The following is a 17,626-nucleotide window of genomic DNA, read 5'->3' on the forward strand; positions in this document are numbered from 1 at the left end:
ACTCATTTCCCCCAGCTTTCACCAAATTATTTAATTTATTGATCTATTGGTAAAATTTCCTTTGATAGATTATTTTTGAACTGTTCACAATCACCATTACAATTTACCAGTGCAATAGCCATTGTTACAATGTCTTTTATAACTTATTATTTTAATTGTCACCATTACAGACATGTTTGTAGCAGTTTATATGTGTTCCTATTATGTGGATGGCTTCAAAAAATCCACATATCTGACCCTAACTTGCTTCCTGTCTTATATCTAAACTTTCATCAGTCCCCTAGATACTTTATTTTCTTCTTTCGAAAAAAAAAAAAGTGTGTTCTTGGTCATTTGAGTTTCTTCTTTGTTAGATGCCTATTCATGTTCTTTGCCCTTTGCCCCCCTTTCTATTTTATAAATGCATATTATTACCTGCTGGAAGTTTTCTCATGTATGTCCTAAGGCTACCATTGTCAACTCTATCTCACTATGTCCAAAAAGGGATTCATCTTCCCACCAACCAGTTGATCCAACTTATTTTCCATTTCTGTGATAGATGGCATCATTTTTATCCCTTCCTACAGTTCAGAGCACTATTTTGCAATATCTCTAGGCCATAAATTCTCTTTGAACCATGGCATTTCTTTACTGGTATCAAACATTTACCACTGATAATTACTGCCTGCAATTGTCAAACAAAATAATTATATCCAAAAGTGCTTTGAGAATTATCAAGCATTGTGCAAAGGTATTACATTATTATAAATATACTTAATTTTTATAGATATTTTCCATAGATGTTATACTTCTCCAGCTAGATTATTAGTAACCTAAAGGCAGAAGTGTGTTCCCCAAAATTTTTGATTTAATATCACACACAGGCACTTATAAATATTTGTTGGTTACATGAATAAGTAATTCAACCTGAAGAGTTAGGAGAAGTAAAGGGAGATTTTATTTTTGAGAAAAGTTTCTATTCAGATGGTAAAAGTACCATTTGGTTTCTTTTTTTTTTTTAATTTCTAAATTGTGATTTCCTTTTGTCTGCTAGATGGTCTCTAAATAATTAATGTTAATTCTATGCTTGATTAATATAAATAAATAAGAATTTTCTACGCTACCTATTCCCCTCAGAATTGTCTCTTGAATCATTTTATTAGTAGGATTTCCTCATTTATTTCTTGTAATTTAATTGAGTAAATTACCTTTAGTGGAATTCTATATAGAAACATATTATATGGAATAATTTGCAGCAGTAATTTCCATGAATGGACTGCTAGAGTATTAAAAGGAGTCACTTAATGAAATAATTCTATATGCTAGAATATCAAAGAAAGTATACTTACAGAATGAACTTGTACTCTACCATAAGAATAAGTAAATTATTATTTTTGTAAAGAAAAAAATATTAAGTAAACTGAAAGTAGAATTTAGAGCACTTCAGGATTTATCTGCCCATTTCAAAATTCATGTTTAGAAAAAAATGAACCATACACTTTTTAAGCCCATCTATCATTTATTTACTCTTGGGATCTAAATGTGTTAATCCAAAACCATATTATGGTAAGGCATAAACAAGAACAATCCAAAGACAATTAATTCCCTCCCAGCGATATTAGTCTCTGTGAACAAGGCATAAAAATTACATGCACTGAATTAACTGACCTAGAGATTATGTCTTCACATTGTGGGGAAAGAGCAACTTAATTTTTCTGTTATATCAACATAGAAGTCCAGTAGTGATCAAATTGTAAAAGAGTGATTTATGATTCTGAGTCCTTCCTGCGTTTTAGGAAGGCAGAGTCGTTGACATGTCTACTGCAGGGCGACTGAAGAACTGGATTACAATCTTGGTGGCCTGACTATACCCTTAACTAACACTTCCCCTGTTTAGAGCAAAGGTAATGACTGAAAGAATCATGTAAGACACTTGCAAAGAAATAGTAATAAACCAGCATTTGAATGTCATTTTACAGATTACAAACTGCTTTGACATGTGTGATCTCATTTGAACTACCCTATGAACAGCTGGTATCACTATGTCCTATACAAAATTGAGGAAATGGTGCCTTATGGAGGTGAGATTACTTTTCCAAAGTCACACAGAGAGTAGGTGGAAATGTCAATATTCATAACCAGTGACTGTAAATTCCATGTTCCTTCTGATAGCAAGCTGCTTCTTAAGGTAAATGAGTACACACTCAGCAGGGATCATTCATATTCTCTTGATCCAGCTATCCAAATAGTTTCTATAATACATTCCTTGCTGTGGCTTCCCTATAATTTGCATATTTTAGCTAATCAGATTTTAGATAAACCATGCATTGATTTGTACTCATGGTTCTTAAACATTTTTCTTCACTTCAGCACCCCAGTCATTCTGTGTCTTTTGATTACCTTACTTTGATCTTGTTTACTTCTAATTAGGTTGATATTAATAATTGAAGCACTTATCTTTTAATTTTTTTTTTTTTTTTTTTTTTGCAGTACGCAGGCCTCTCACTGTTGTGGCCTCTCCCGTTGTGGAGCACAGGCTCCAGACGTGCAGGCTCAGCAGCCATGGCTCATGGGCCCAGCCGCTCTGCGGCATGTGGGATCTTCCCGGATCGGGGCACTAACCCATGTGCCCTGCATCAGCAGGCGGACTCTCAACCACTGCGCCACCAGGGAAGCCCTGAAGCACTTATCTTGAATAAAGTCTCAAACTTTTTTTTTCCACAGCCAACAGCATTGACTGATGATACAAATGTATTTGGCATACAAAGCTGCTATCCTAATTTGGCATTCCCACCCAATTTCAATTACACAGGTTTTGATGCTGTTTATAATCTTAGAATAACAGTGTTTCAGTCATGGATGATTAGGGCAAGATGAGATATAAAGGCATTTTGAAATGATTGTCTATTTCAAATTTAGGGTTTTTATCCTGTAGCTTCTGAGGAGGTGTTAAGTCACATATTTAATCAATTGCAATGGTATCTTATTCTATTGATTTTGCTCTTGCATTGTGTTTCTTTAATATCAGAGCCTTTTTTATTTAGTGGTGTTACATTTTAAATTAAACTTATTCAGTAAGCATTAGTTTTCATCTCAGATGAACTCGTCTTGTATTTTTAAATGTTTTTTTGATCTCCTGTGGTTAGATACTCTGCATACTAATATCATTCTACTGGAAAAACTGTGTGGATGTTTAAAGGATACATTCTAATTCCTATAAACAAATTGCATGGTTTAGACTTGACTCACTAAATGGTTAAATGCATATATCCATAAAAGTTGAATTTTTAAAAAGAATTTTAATTGGAACTATCTTGGAAGTCTTTCAAGCTAAGAGTTCTTTATTCTCACTCCACATTTGATTTTTGCATTACGGGTTGGACTAAATATATTTCCAACAGAACACCTCTCAGAGCCATTAGCCCTCCCCAGAGACTTATGACATTGATGTGAGAATATGTCATCTAATCTTTTCAATTTTCTCCTAGGAAAACTTAGTCATGGCAATATTGGATGAGTTGGCCAAATGCTTCCATTACTTGGTATAAGAATCAGATCTAGGACCTAGATCTCTTTCTACTCCTCACATATTTGTCTTTTTGCTTTTTGGTTATTCCATCTTTTGCCAAACGTTAAGGATCCATATAATCTACTTTTAGTAGTTAGAAGGTGTTTTGTATGTTGGAAAAATGTAGAATATGAAATACTACTATTGTCTTATTAATGGAGGAATTATGATTATAAAAAGAGAATTGTTCAATAAGGGCTAACTCAATAGGTCTCTTGCTTTACCTTCATCTCTTACTGTACCATCTTTGTCTAAGTCCTTTCATATGGAAAGCAAAAGTAGTGTGATAGAATCATATGGATGGATTAGTAGAGGCCCATGTGACCATAAGAATGCCACATGACAATGGACTTAGATCTTAGATTGGGATGCTTGACTCAATACTCCTTGATAAGAGGATAGAATTAAACTTGACTAGCAAAATCATAGCAAAAGCAGAACAACCCTAAGGACACATTTTAGAAATTTGAAGCAGTTAAAAAAAAAAAAAACTATTCTGATGCTTAAAGAGAATTAAAGATATTTAGTGAATGAGGGTAGGGGGAGGTGAAAGATGTTAGGAGTCATGCACAGAATAGTTCTACATCAAAAAGAATTCCCTGGTGTTCCAGGAGACTTTCAAATGTCCTGATAGACACTCATGAAGAAAGTCATATATGATTGAAATTGGTACTGATCCACTATTACTAATCCTTTTGCTTTAAGTTCCATCCACACTTCTACTTTCCATTATTCCTCTGCTTCTTGTATGGGATGGCTTCTGATTTTCTGACTTCTCTTAAATGTGAACTTGTTTGTTGTAAAGATATTTGAGAATTTAGTGACGAGTATGTTTCTAGTGGAGTTGTGACTGACCAGTTACATATTGAAACCCACATGATAGCATTAACATTACATCATTTTAATGGATACTTTTTATTACAATTAAAATATTATATTACTTTTTTTCTGAATAAGTAAGTGGCTGACTCTCATGTTAGGATAACAAGGAAGGCATCACAAAGGATGACATCAAGATTACAGTTGAGACTATTTGTCATATCAATTAATGCCAACCCCTGGGCACATGGCTGCCACATAACAGAGTCAGCAGGGGTGGATTATGGGGGAGGACCACGTACACAGGTGATATTTTCATCTAGTTTAATAAAAACAGTATATTATACAAATAATTCCTTATGAAAGCTAAGATATTCAAGCACAGATGATCTTCTTGTTCATGATCAGTATGGAGTCCTGGAAATGGTCTAAAAAAGCACTTATTTTGTATGTAATATTTTAAAGCTATGTTAAATAGTTAAGAATTGAAATGTATGTGTTTTACTTTCAAAATGCTAGTCTAATGCATTACATTTTAAATTATTAATCAGTGTATGTTATAACATATTATAGTTATATGCAAACTTTGATCCCCTTAGGGATTCAAATCATTTTCTAAAAAAATATATCATGCTAATGGAATGTATTTATATATGTGTGTGTTTATATATATATATATAAATATTTAAGTATATAAATAGATACTTATACCCATTTAGTTATATGTGTCTATTTAAAGTCACTAGAAAACATACATACATGTGCGCATACACATGTACAACTAAACAGAAGACAACCAGGAAGGTGAGGAAGCTCAGAGACCGATATGTTATAATAAAAATTTAAACAAACAAATTTAGGCAGGTTAACCTAAAGAAGAAAAGAAGTGACTGTCACACGATTGCTATTTTCAAATATTCTCAGCGAGAGTGGCTTCTACTTTCTTCCAGAACAAGAAAGGAAACATGTTATAGGGAACAACATTTCAGTTCAGCATAAGGAAGAAATTTCTGGCATTCAACACTGCCCCCTCAACAAAACGTATCCACTATTATGTTGAATAAATTGATTGATTTTGCACCCCTAGCTGATAGGCAAGCAGTAGGAGGGAATTCTACATGAGTAGAGTGGCTAAGTTAGAGTTCTTTCCAAGCCTCTGCTTCTAACTAGCAACTTAAGAAAATTTATCTACAGTTTGTATAAATGGTTTGGTGCAAGTTTCTCTCAATGGAATCATATTAATTCCATCCAGGCTTACCTTTGATAATTATTGGGTATAAAATGTCACTGGTCTCTCTGATGGCAAATGACTGCTATGGACCTTGAGAGTGAAATGAGTCTCCTCATTTCCTGCATCCCCTGACAGCCAGAACTGGGAAAAGGTGATGAGTCCACATTGAATTCCTCTTTTAAAAATCTGCATTAAATTTCCACAATAAGTGTTGTTTCTGTGAATGATGGATAATATTTTACGTCTCTGTTTCCTTTAAGAAGAAGCATTACTATCTAGAAACAGCAAAATGCAAGGAAGGAAAGAAAAATACTTCTGCCACTCCCCTCAAAATGTCATCGCTTATTGAAGGCAATATTCCACTAGGGGAAAAAAATGTGTGTGTGTGTTTGTTTAATACTAGGGGATTTTCATGGGGTTTGACATCTTTCCTCATCTCCGTGGGGAGCATATGATATGATTTCCTAAGAGAGCAATCTGGAATGGATATTTTAATCTTCCTCAAGAGGGCAGAATTTATAGCATCACTGATAAAATAAGCATCTTAATGGCATCAGCTTTTTCTTTCTCTTATTTTTAACTTATACAGCATGTATCTAAAGACTTTTATGAATGCCTTAAAGTTCTACTTCTTGAGAAATTAGTTAGAAAGGAAAATTATACTCATTTGTTTACTTGAGGAAAATTACCCATTGTCCCTTCATAAGAATCTCAATAACCAATTGAATACTAAAGTTTTCACAGTAAGGGTAATAGCTATATTGAGTTTTTAATTTAAAAGTATTTCTAGCAAATGGCATAGAGCACTTCCCTTCTGGTTTCTGGGAAATGCATATGCCATACATAATTAATTGCTATAAAAGAAGATTAATAACTGACATTCATTGCCACCATCTCTCTCATCTCCTCCAAATATCTCTAGTGTGAAATCAAAATCTATAGATGACTGGGATCAGGACAACAATGAATGTTCCATGATGGCTTGGCACATAGTAAGTACTCTGCATACACACACACACACTGAATGACTGAATTATTGACTCTGCTTCCTTTCTATTTATTAGTGGAGCTATAAAGGACTCTGAAGATCTCAACCACATAAGAAAATTTGCCAATCCCTGGACTGAACATCCACTCCCCTCCTGGTCTGTCAATGACAAAAGCAATCGACACTTTTTGTTATGTGGATGGTGTACATTTTTTTAAATCTCAGGAGCTGCATGAATCCAAGGACTGTTCTTGTGGCCAAGGAAAAGAGAGGAGTGTATTTTTCTAGGTACCATACTCTCCCTTATCCTGCTACCACAGTTCCCCTATATCAGACATCTGCTGTCCCTGGTCTCACTTATCAGAGACCACTTATTAGTGGAACCCCATACATGCCTTTCCAAGCTACCTCCAAATTTCCCCTTCACTAGCTGGAACTCTGGTCCACTCACCCAAAGAACCAGTAGAGATATGAAACTCTCTTCCTATCCACATTTCCTCCAGAGGTAGGGTTTTACTCATACTTCCTCCTTCCTTTAAATCTATTTCACAAAAAAATGAAAGTGTAAATATTATATGACACAGAAAGGTCTGGTTTTGTTTTATAAGAATTCTACCTGCTGTGGTTAATCACCTTGTGTCTATGGGAGATCTTGGTAGCTAAAAATTACTTTCGTGTATGCCATCCAATGTCATATTGTACTCACTGGCTGTTCTAATTTTTATTTTTCTGAGAAAACTCTAATGGTGATGTGAAAAATGTCAAAGTTTGAACTTTATATTTTACATAACCACAGGTGAAAAGTTCCATCAAGTCATCACACTTTTATTTCACATCACGACCTTAATTAACTTCTTAAGCCAGCAAAAGTTGACTACAGATGAGTTATTCATTCAGTCTAGTGTCTAGCAAAAGATCTGATACTCAGTAAGTGCTGAATTTAAAGTTCTGAAAAAATTAAGTTGAAAAAATCCCTTTCAATTTTCTGATCTGTAAAGTGAGGATTGAAGGAAAATAACACATATGTCTAGTTTGGGGTTTGGTGCATAATAGGACATGGCAAATGTGTAGCGTGCACTCATTCCCTTTGGACCTACCATGTTCTGATGTCTCTGCACCTCTGCTCATATTGTGACCAGGGCTTGAAGAGATTTATCTCCGTTCACCCAGCTGGAACTTTCCCTCTCAAATATCACTCCTGTGGCATGCTCTCTCCTAATTTCTCCTGCTCCTCTAGCTTCCCTTTTCTGCTTTCTCCATGCTCCCTTCACATTTTATTCATGTTGCTATCATAGCATGGATCGCTTGTTGGTACAGTTAAAAGCATTTCTATAATAACATCATGACATCACTGAGAACAGGGACTATGTCTTATTAGTTTCCATACCCCCTAAATGCCTTGCAGAGACACAGCTGTTTTTTTGAGTCAGTGAATGAATCAATAAACTAGTTGTCCAGCAAACTAACAAAAATGTCAACTTGAAATAAATGAATATTCTCAAAATACCAAAACCTTTAGTTCTTATTTGCTCTGATTGCCAGATAGAATGCATATTTTTATTATTAAAATAAGGATAAAGACATTTACTTTTAATTTGAAGTAAATGACAGACTAAGATTTATTTTTTTTCTAAATAATATAATGTGTGTGTTCACATATGTGTGTGTAAGCAGAGAGAGCAAGAGACAGGAGAAGCATCTTCATGTCATTGGATGTTAACATGAAACTATTCTGTCACATATATGGATCAATCTCAATACATTATGTACCAACAACTCTATATGTAAGGCACATGCTGACCTTCCATGCAAGACATGCTGAGAATTATCCTAAAGTCATTCACAACCCTTGGAGACATATCCTTCTTGAGGGTAAAAAAGACCTGGAGCTGTTGGACAGTGGAGGAATCTTTTGGAGAGAACTGCAGTGTCTTAGGCATGCTACGTCTTCTCCCTTGGGGAAAGTGTAGGACCCCTTTTCCTAAACTCAAGCACAATGGAAGAAGGGGGAGATTCAAAAGAATTTATAGCTTTTGGCTTATGGATTTGGGGGCCTCAGCATACTAATATAAGGCATACATCTGGAAAAAAAATCAGTGATGAGAGAGCTAGAGCTTTCCACCAGTGGCTAAACTAGGCAACCACACTGGGACCAGTGTGCACCACCCGTGTTTTTCCAGGTAAAGGATATTTAAAGGATTCCTGTGAACTATCCTGAGACAGTCTGGGGCCATCTTAAAGGGGATTTACCCAAGGTGGGTGATGGATCCCCACTGCCAAGAAAGGCTCTCTCTGGGTTACATTGACCAAGCTAAGGGGAAACTAATACCCACTAATGTTTTGGGAGTTAAATACTCCTTTGATTGATTGATTGATTGATTTAATTGAGAGCCGTGTGTTTGTGTGTGTCATGCAAAGTCCTTTACTTAAAGCTTCAGCGCTAGATCTATTTCAAAATTCCACATTTTTTAGTATATATAGGTCAAAACACAATATATGTAACATATTATAAACACACCTATAATCAAACACATTATTATAATATACATATTTTGCAGTGAAATATGAATATTTTACTAAAAGCCTGTCTTAGTTCAGAACCAGTTTTGATCTAAAAGAATTATGCAAACTCTGAGTTTTCAGAATTGTTTTAAAGTAATGTGGACCTGTGCAGATTATACTCACAACTGAACACAGGGAAAGTTCACTTCTGTGTTACTTTTCATTTTGTCTCCATTTGGGTAAACTTGAAAAAACTTGTTCTCTCTCAACCTTGGTTACTACAATTTAAAATAAGAGGACTGAGCTAGATCAGAAATCACAAATGCAAATGTCTTCAGAGGACAGGTTATAGAAATGAGTGAAGCAGCCAGCTGCATATGGTATTGTCAATGAAAAAATGTTGCCTGCCATATCAGCAAACAAAGGATGTTGCAGCCATCAAACCCTCACATTACAGCTGCCCCTGATGGTGAGACTCGAGGAAGCTCAGGATAAAAGCAGGATGCCCACCATCTAGCAGTCAGTCACTTCAGCACCCCTGATGGTGCACCCTGAGGAGACTCCGGATGAGAAAACACAGGATGCTGGCCCCAGACAGCTGAGGTGCATATCAAAGGAATGATTTTGGTAAGCCCAGAGTTTTGCAACTTCCCAGACATAGAAGAGCACTAAATTCATTAACTTGAGGTGTCTGGTTTTCTTTAATTAACAGTAATCTTTTGATGTTCCAACTACCTGGTTTTTGTTGCAAAAACTCTTGTTTATCCTGACTCCTCCCTTACTTCTTAGGAGTAATCTCTCAGAGCTATCTGAGAGGCTGCATCCCAGGCTTAAATCATCAGTTTTGTTCACTAAATAAAACATAATTCTCAACTTTTAGGTTGTCCTATTTTTTTTTTCCAGTCAACAGCACCATAGTAAGAGCTGGCAAGGCTGTGGTGGGTTAGAACACCTCATCATGTCCAGAGGCATCCACATTCAGGAGAACATCAATGTCCTCTGAGGATCAAACAGCACATCTGTGGACAGGTTCTCTTACCTGCTGCCTGGGGCGGATAACTTGACCTGTGTCCTTCCTCAACTTGTATTCTTCAACACTGCTCTCAAACTTCACACACGATGCTTGTACATCACATAAAGTCATCATCCTTTGAAGCAGTCTCCTACTTGCTTTTTCCTCCTTTGTTATTTCCCTACTGAAATCATTACTATCTTTCCTTTCTCATTCATTTATACTTTTTTCTATCCAGTAAGATTAAATACTCAGAGCTTCATTTTATGAAAATATGAAAGAGACAGGAGTTTGAGGAAACTATTAAAAGAATTCCAAAATGGGTCAAAGCAAATTCAGAGGGAAAAAAATAATGGAGTCTAGGATTATGAAATCACTTTCCTCCAATTTCAAGCAATGGATTTGTTGGACCGTTAGAAGCAAGCTTTGATAAGAAGCCCTCTATTCTACAATATCATAAAAATAATAAAGCATTCCATCCCACACACTGAAAACTCATCACTCACTGAAAGCATTCATATCTGCTACACTCCCCTTCAAAATTCACAGTGTTCTACCATGGGGCAGGGGGAAGGTGCTATTTCAGAGCTCAGTGGGATTTCTCTGCTTTTCATCAGATTTTTGACACTCTGGGAGGCAAATTTCACTTATGATGGCCTTAAAAATCCAAAGTATTCAAGGAATGCTCCTTTTCTTATGCTTTCTTACTACTATTTCTCTCGGACATGCCCAGTTCTGCCTTACATTTTCTTCATGTGTGAAGTGATGAAGAAAAGGCAGCTCAGAATTAAATTATCCAGCATTTTGTTTTTTTCCCTACAGTGTGCATTGCTTCCTATGCTGTGGGTGTTTATGTCTGGGTCATGCTCAAACTTTTGGACCTGTTTACATGCAACTGGCGATCAAACTAAGTAGTGCACATCCTTTCCCTTTGCGATGAATACTGAATTTTCTTCTCTCTATGACATTTGGCTAAGGAGAAGGACAGAGCAATTCCATGGCTGAGGGGGAGATCAGGGCAGAGGTCTGATGATTCTGAATGAAAAAGTATCATTTGGTTAATGATATAAAATTCTGACTCTCCACATTTCACAATCCCTTGTGTTTGCCAGTCAACAAAAGTAAAAGTTTGTACTTAATACTTGTGGATTTAGTTATTCACACACGGATTCATGAGCTAACTTAGTGCTTGGTATTAAGAAGGATCCAATAAGAAATCTAAGGCCAACCCTGATTAGCTTCAGTAAAGTACCTACCACAGTATCGAACACCAAACAGAAACAAAGATAAAACTAAGGATTCTTAAAATGATTCTCACATCCATAAATAAGGGGCGAGGAATAGAGGAGGTAAAGACAGTCCTGTTCTCTCAGTTCTCCCTTAATCTACCTTTACCAAATGGGCTTTGACAAGAGGTGAGCTTTCCATACTGGCTGGGGCTGTGGAGCAGGGGGAAACTCTGTGCTTGTGTGTGTGTGTGTGTGTGTGTGTGTGTGTAGTAAGGAAAGAAAGAGCAATGATTTCTGAAAGAAAAGGATTCTTAAAATTTGCATGAATAAATTACATCTGTATTATATTATTTTGATAATGTTGTGATCAGTGACTGGGTAAAACCCTGATCTGATTATGTCTCTATGTAGAGACTTAGGATACATATTTTCTTTTTTTTTTTTTATTAGTTTCTGCTTTATAACAAAGTGAATCAGTCATACATATATATCTGTTCCCACATCCCTTCCCTCATGCATCTCCCTCCCTCCCACCCTCCCCATCCCACCCCTCCAGGCGGTCACAAAGCACCGAGCTGATCTCCCTGTGCTCTGCGGCTGCTTCCCACTATCTATCTACCTTAAGTTTGGTAGTGTATATATGTCCATGCCTCTCTTTCGCTTTGTCACAGCTTACCCTTCCCCCTCCCCATATCCTCAAGTCCATTCTCAAGTAGGTCTGTGTCTTTATTCCCCTTTTACCCCTAGGTTCTTCCTGACATTTTTTTTTTTAATTCCATATATATATGTGTTAGCATACGGTATTCGTCTTTCTCTTTCTGACTTACTTCACTCTGTATGACAGACTCTAGGTCTATCCACCTCATTACAAATAGCTCAGTTTCGTTTCTTTTTATGGCTGAGTAATATTCCATTGTATATATGTATATATGTATATACATCTTCTTTATCCATTCATCTGATGATGGACACTTAGGTTGTTTCCAGCTCTGGGCTATTGTGAATAGAGCTGCAATGAACATTTTGGTACATGTCTCTTTTTGAATTATGGTTTTCTCAGGGTATATGCCTAGTAGTGGGATTGCTGGGTCATATGGTAGTTCTATTTGTAGTTTTTTAAGGAAACTCCATACTGTTCTCCATAGTGGCTGTACCAATTCACATTCCCACCAGCAGTGCAAAAGTGTTCCCTTTTCTCCACACCCTCTCCAGCATTTATTGTTTCTAGATTTCTTGATGATGGCCATTCTGACTGGTGTGAGATGATATCTCATTGTAGTTTTGATTTGCATTTCTCTAATGATTAATGATGTTGAGCATTCTTTCATGTGTTTGTTGGCAGTCTGTATATCTTCTTTGGAGAAATGCCTATTTAAGTCTTCTGCCCATTTTTGGATTGGGTTGTTTGTTTTTTTGCTATTGAGCTGCATGAGCTGTTTATAAATTTTGGAGATTAATCCTTTGTCAGTTGCTTCATTTGCAAATATTTTCTCCCATTCTGAGGGTTGTCTTTTGGTCTTGTTTATGGTTTCCTTTGCTGTGCAAAAGCTTTGAAGTTTCATTAGGTCCCATTTGTTTATCTTTGTTTTTATTTCCATTTCTCTAGGAGGTGGGTCCAAAAGGATCTTGCTGTGATTTATGTCATAGAGTGTTCTACCTATGTTTTCCTCTAAGAGTTTGATAGTTTCTGGCCTTACATTTAGGTCTTTAATCCATTTTGAGCTCATTTTTGTGTATGGTGTTAGGGAATGATCTAGTCTCAAACTTTTACATGTCCCTGTCCAGTTTTCCCAGCACCACTTATTGAAGAGGCTGTCCTTTCTCCACTGTACATTCCTGCCTCCTTTATCAAAGATAAGTTGGCCATATGTGCGTGGGTTTATCTCTGGGCTTTCTATCCTGATCCACTGATCTATCTTTCTGTTTTTATGCCAGTACCATACTGTCTTAATTACTGTAGCTTTGTAGTATAGTCTGAAGTCAGGGAGCCTGATTCCTCCAGCTCCATTTTTCGTTCTCAAGATTGCTTTGGCTATTCGGGGTCTTTTGTTTTTCCAAACAAATTTTGAAATTTTTTGTTCTAGTTCTGTGAAAAATGCCAGTGGTAGTTTGATAGGGATTGCATTGAATCTGTAGATTGCTTTGGGTAGTAGAGTCATTTTCACAATATTGATTCTTCCAATCCAGGAGCATGGTATATCTCTCCATCTATTTGTATCATCTTTAATTTCTTTCATCAGTGTCTTATAATTTTCTGCATACAGGTCTTTTGTCTCCTTAGGTAGGTTTATTCCTAGATATTTTATTCTTTTTGTTGCAATGGTAAATGGGAGTGTTTTCTTGATTTCATTTTCAGATTTTTCATCATTAGTGTACAGGAATGCCAGAGATTTCTGTGCATTAATTTTGTATCCTGCTACTTTACCAAATTCATTGATTAGCTCTAGTAGTTTTTCGGTAGCATCTTTAGGATTCTCTATGTATAGTATCATGTCATCTGCAAACAGTGACAGCTTTACTTCTTCTTTTCCAATTTGGATTCCTTTTATTTCCTTTTCTTCTCTGATTGCTGTGGCTAAAACTTCCAAAACTATGTTGAATAAGAGTGGTGAGAGTGGGCAGCCTTGTCTTGTTCCTGATCTTAGTGGAAATGGTTTCAGTTTTTCACCATTGAGGACAATGTTGGCTGTGGGTTTGTTGTATATGGCCTTTATTATGTTGAGGAAAGTTCCCTCTATGCCTACTTTCTGCAGGGTTTTTATCCTAAATGGGTGTTGAATTTTGTCAAAAGCTTTCTCTGCATCTATTGAGATGATCATATGGTTTTTCTCCTTCAACTTGTTAATATGGTGTATCACATTGATTGATTTGCATATATTGAAGAATCCTTGCATTCCTGGAATAAACCCCACTTGATCATGGTGTATGATCCTTTTAATGTGCTGTTGGATTCTGTTTGCTAGTATTTTGTTGAGGATTTTTGCATCTATGTTCATCAGTGATATTGGCCTGTAGTTTTCTTTCTTTGTGACATCCTTGCCTGGTTTTGGTATCAAGGTGATGGTGGCCTCGTAGAATGAGTTTGGGAGTGTTCCTTCCTTGAAATTGTTTGGAAGAGTTTGAGAAGGATGGGTGTTAGCTCTTCTCTAAATGTTTGATAGAATTCGCCTGTGAAGCCATCTGGTCCTGGGCTTTTGTTTGATGGAAGATTTTTAATCACAGTTTCAATTTCAGTGCTTGTGATTGGTCTATTCATATTTTCTATTTCTTCCTGAGTCAGTCTTGGCAGGTTGTGCATTTCTAAGAATTTGTCCATTTCTTCCAGGTTGTCCATTTTATTGGCATAGAGTTGCTTATAGTAATCTCTCATGATCTTTTGTATTTCTGCAGTGTCAGTTGTTACTTCTCCTTTTTCATTTCTAATTCTATTGATTTGAGTCTTCTCCCTTCTTTTCTTGATGAGTCTGGCTAATGGTTTGTCAATTTTGTTTATCTTCTCAAAGAACCAGCTTTTAGTTTGGTTGATCTTTGCTATCGTTTCCTTCATTTCTTTTTCATTTATTTCTGATCTGATCTTTATGATTTCTTTCCTTCTGCTAACTTTGGGGGTTTTTTGTTCTTCTTTCTCTAATTGCTTTAGGTGCAGGGTCAGGTTGTTTACTTGAAATGTTTACTGTTTCTTAAGGTGGGATTGTATTGCTATAAACTTCCCCCTTAGAACTGCTTTTGCTGCGTCCCATAGGTTTTGGGTCGTTGTGTCTCCATTGTCATTTGTTTCTAGGTATTTTTAAATTTCCTCTTTGATTTCTTCAGTGATCACTTCGTTATTGAGTAGTGTATTGTTCAGCCTCCATGTGTTTGTATTTTTTACAGATCTTTTCCTGTAATTGATGTCTAGTCTCATAGCGTTGTGGTCGGAAAAGATACTTGATACAATTTCAATTTTCTTAAATTTACCAAGGCTTGATTTGTGACCCAAGATATGATCTATCCTGGAGAATGTTCCATGAGCACTTGAGAAAAATGTGTATTCTGTTGTTTTTGGATGGAAAGTCCTATAAATATCAAGTAAGTCCATCTTGTTTAATGTATCATTTAAAGCTTGTGTTTCCTTATTTATTTTCATTTTGGATGATCTGTCCATTGGTGAAAGTGGGGTGTTAACGTCCCCTACTATGATTGTGTTACTGTCGATTTCCCCTTTTATTGCTGTCAGTATTTGCCTTATGTATTGAGGTGCTCCTATGTTGGGTGCATAAATATTTACAATTGTTATGTCTTCTTCTTGGATCGATCCCTTTATTGTTATGTGGTGTCCTATTTGTCTCTTCTAATAGTCTTTATTTTAAAGTCTATTTTGTCTGATATAAGAATTGCTACTCCAGCTTTCTTTTGATTTCCATTTGCATGGAATATCTTTTTCCATCCCCTTACTTTCAATCTGTATGTGTCTCTAGGTCTGAAGTGGGTCTCTTGTAGACAGCATATATATGGGTCTTGTTTTTGTATCCATTCAGCCACTCTGTGTCTTTTGGTGGGAGCATTTAGTCCATTTACATTTAAGGTAATTATTGATATGTATGTTTCTATTCCCATTTCCTTAATTGCTTTGGGTTCGTTATTGTAGGTATATTCCTTCTGTTGTGTTTCTTGCCTAGAGAAGTTCCTTTAGCATTTGTTGTAAAGCTGGTTTGGTGGTGCTGAACTCTCTCAGCTTTTGCTTGTCTGTAAACATTTTAATTTCTCCATCAAATCTGAATGAGATCCTTGCTGGGTAGAGTAATCTTGGTTGCAGGTTTCTCTCCTTCATCACTTTCATTATGTCCTGCCACTCCCTTCTGGCTTGTAGAGTTTCTGCTGAGAGATCAGCTGTTAACCTGATGGGGATTCCCTTGTGTGTTATTTGTTGTTTTTCCCTTGCTGCTTTTAATATGATTTCTTTGTGTTTAATTTTTGACAGTTTGATTAATATGTGTCTTGGCGTATTTCTCCTTGGATTGATTCTGTATGGGACTCTCTGTGCCTCCTGGACTTGATTAACTATTTCCTTTCTCATATTAGGGAAGTTTTCAACTATAATCTCTTCAAATATTTTCTCAGTCCCTTTCTTTTTCTCTTCTTCTTCTGGAACCCCTATAATTCGAATGTTGCTGCGTTTAATGTTGTCCCAGAGGTCTCTGAGACTGTCCTCTGTTCTTTTCATTCTTTTTTCTTTATTTTGCTCTGCAGCAGTTATTTCCACTATTTTATCTTTCACCTCACTTATCCGTTCTTCTGCCTCAGTTATTCTGCTATTGATCCCATCTAGAGTATTTTTCATTTCATTTATTGTGTTTTTAATCGATGCTTGATTCATCTTTAGTTCTTCTAGGTCCTTGTTAACTGTTTCTTGCATATTGTCTATTCTATTTCCAAGATTTTGGATCTGGGAAATAGAATCTTGGATCAGCTTTACTATCATTATTCTGAATTCTTTTTCAGGTAGACTGCCTATTACCTCTTCATTTGTTAGGTCTGGTAGGTTTTTATCTTGCTCCTTCACCTGCTGTGTGTTTTTCTGCTTTCTCATTTTGCTTATGTTACTGTGTTTGGGGTCTCCTTTTTGCAGGCTGCAGATTCGTATTTCCCGTTGTTTTTGGTGTCTGTCCCCCGTGGCTAACGTTGTTTCAGTAGGTTGTGTAGGCTTCCTGTGAGGGGGACTAATGCCTGTGTTCTGGTGGCCGAGGCTCGATCCTGCCTTTCTGGTGGACAGGTCCACGTCCGGTGGTGTGTTTTGGGGTGCCTGTGGCCTTATTATGTTTTTAGGTAGCCTCTCTGCTAATGGGTGGGGTTGTGTTCCTGCCTTGCTAGTTGCTTGGCATAGGGTGACCAGCACTGTAGCTTGCTGGTCGTTGACTGAAGCTGGGTGCTGGTGTTGAGATGGAGATCCCTGGGAGATTTTCGCTGCTTGATATTATGTGGAGCTGGGAGGTCTCTTGTGGACCCGTGTCCTGAAGTTGGCTCTCCCACTTCAGAGGCACAGCACTGACTCCTGGCTGCAGCACCAAGAGCCTTTCATCCACCTGGCTCAGAATAACAGTGAGAAAAAGTAGAAAGAAAGAATTAGTAGAAGAAAGAAAGAGAGAGGGGAAGAAAGGAAGAAGGGAAGGAAGGAAGGAAGAAAGAAAGAAAGGAGGGAGGGAGGGAGGAAGGATGGAAAGAAAGAAGGAAAGAAAGGAGGGAGGGAGGGAAGAATGAAAGCAAAAGGAAGAGTGAATGGAAGAAGGGAGGGAGGGAGGGAGGAAGGAAAGAAAAAGAA

The sequence above is a fragment of the Hyperoodon ampullatus genome (assembly GCF_949752795.1).
Source record: "Hyperoodon ampullatus genome assembly, chromosome: 10".
NCBI classification, from domain to species: Eukaryota; Metazoa; Chordata; class Mammalia; order Artiodactyla; family Ziphiidae; genus Hyperoodon; species Hyperoodon ampullatus.